This window comes from Curcuma longa, chromosome 14 (genome assembly GCF_044706935.1).
Source record: "Curcuma longa cultivar G26 ecotype Majalengka, Jawa Barat chromosome 14, ITB_CL_G26_1.1, whole genome shotgun sequence".
Taxonomy (NCBI): Eukaryota; Viridiplantae; Streptophyta; class Magnoliopsida; order Zingiberales; family Zingiberaceae; genus Curcuma; species Curcuma longa.
This window is the reverse complement of record NC_133874.1, coordinates 8,695,013-8,696,720: the sequence shown is the minus strand read 5'-3', so window position 1 is coordinate 8,696,720 and position 1,708 is coordinate 8,695,013. Positions and strand designations below refer to the sequence as shown.

General features: G+C 36.6%; 1 long non-coding RNA gene across 1 annotated transcript; it reads left to right on the top strand.

The window, feature by feature from the left end:
• The first annotated feature begins 73 nt into the window (after nucleotides 1-73).
• On the top strand, nucleotides 74-1,283 carry LOC141845261 (uncharacterized). The gene is made up of 2 exons (XR_012603234.1): nucleotides 74-190; nucleotides 1,083-1,283. It is a non-coding gene; the product is annotated as an uncharacterized LOC141845261 (long non-coding RNA).
• The last annotated feature ends 425 nt before the right edge of the window (nucleotides 1,284-1,708 follow it).

The window sequence follows — 1,708 nt, the reverse complement described above, 5'->3', positions numbered from 1 at the left end:
GCCATGTAGTTACTAGCAGTGGCGGATCCAAGGGGGGGCGAGGGGGGGCTCAAGCCCCCCTGAGATCGCGGTCGCGTCAACTTGATCCCATCAGGAAGAGTAGTCAGCTCTAATCCCCCTCATCAAGGATTTGAGGAGAGGAGCGCAAAGCCCATACGTCTTCCTCCTCCGGCCAAATTGTGCCTTTTAGGTACGTTTTCTGTTCTTATTTTGAAGAAAAAGGTCGTCTTGTTTTTTTTTTGGGTTGTTTGTTTATTGAAGAGATCTGTGTTGTTTTTTTTCTATCGGGACGTGCTGGGTCTTGGTTTGAGAGGTAAAGATGGGTAATTGGTGGCTAGTCGAGAAATCGACCTGATTTGGGAAGTTCGGTTTTTGCTAGGTTAGCTCTGCACCTTGATTTTCAAACAAGACAAGTAATGGATTTCTGGATTTGTTTTTTATCTGCTAGAAATTTGAGGTCTGGTGTTCCTTCGGAGATTTACCTAAGACTTGCCGAAGAGAATAATAGTCATGCCGAAATTGGGAAACTTGAGGAGTGGTTGCAGTGGAGAGGCAAGTTGGGTTGTTGAGATATCTTCGGCACACTTGTATGTGTGCAAAGCGCTATTTTTATCTGGGATTTTCTTTTTGGAAAGGATAGGATAGTTCAGGGATTTTTTTGATAAGATGAAACATAAACTCTACTTGACATGGTTAAAAGCGATTTAAATGGTCTAGTGTTGCTAGTGATATTGTCTTAAGTAAAGCTTGATGGCAATATATGATCCCTGTAACCACTATTTTCTGTAGGTCATAACCTAAACTCTATGAACTGAATAAGCCATTGTAAGGTTATACTCAATTATGAAAAGCCTTTACTATATTTTTTTTAGAACATTTCATCACCTGATATCCTGGATGAGGACTTCTCAAAGGCTGTCTTTTCCAACTCTATATTGCTATGAAGATAATGTAAGCTAATTAGTGTTGTGAACTGATAAGAATAATCTCGATACGTGTCAATGGAAGTACACAAAATTTGATAATATAGTTGCTATCTGGATGATACCAACAAATAAACAATTGTTTTGCTTGTGTAGCAGGTAACCATGGATTCAAGGTTAAACTTTTTAATTCTTATGCTGGTAATCAGCTTTGTCTCTGTAAATGCCAGGAGTTTAGCTAGTTTGGATGTGTTCGGTGAGCATTTATTGTATTTTCGGTGAAGAGAATATTGGATGTGTTCGGTGAAGAGATTTTTGCCACAATTGAAAATGAACAAATTTTACAATATTTTCAGCAAATGAATACTCGTAGGACACAATTGTCTCTTCTTATTTGTACGCAACTTGGTAGTAGTTCGAATATAAAAAAATAATTTTTTATTGGTATGCACATAATTTTATATTTTTATTATTATCATTATTAATTGTATTTTTATTTTTTTATATATATTTATTATATATTAAAAAAATTGAGCCCCGGTTGAAAAACTAGTCTGGATCCGCCACTGGTTACTAGATTAGACGATAAGTTGCAAGAAAGTTGCTTATCATTTTCAAGGGCATGTTCGACGATCAAATTTGGCTTGCCGGGATAATATTTGTTAGTGTGATCAAGGCTTGTGATGAACTTGCAAGGCTTTAATTTTCACTACTTAATCTCAATTATTTTCAATGGAAATTCAACCACACTACTCATCTTCCTCTTAACTCTAGTTCAATCAGTT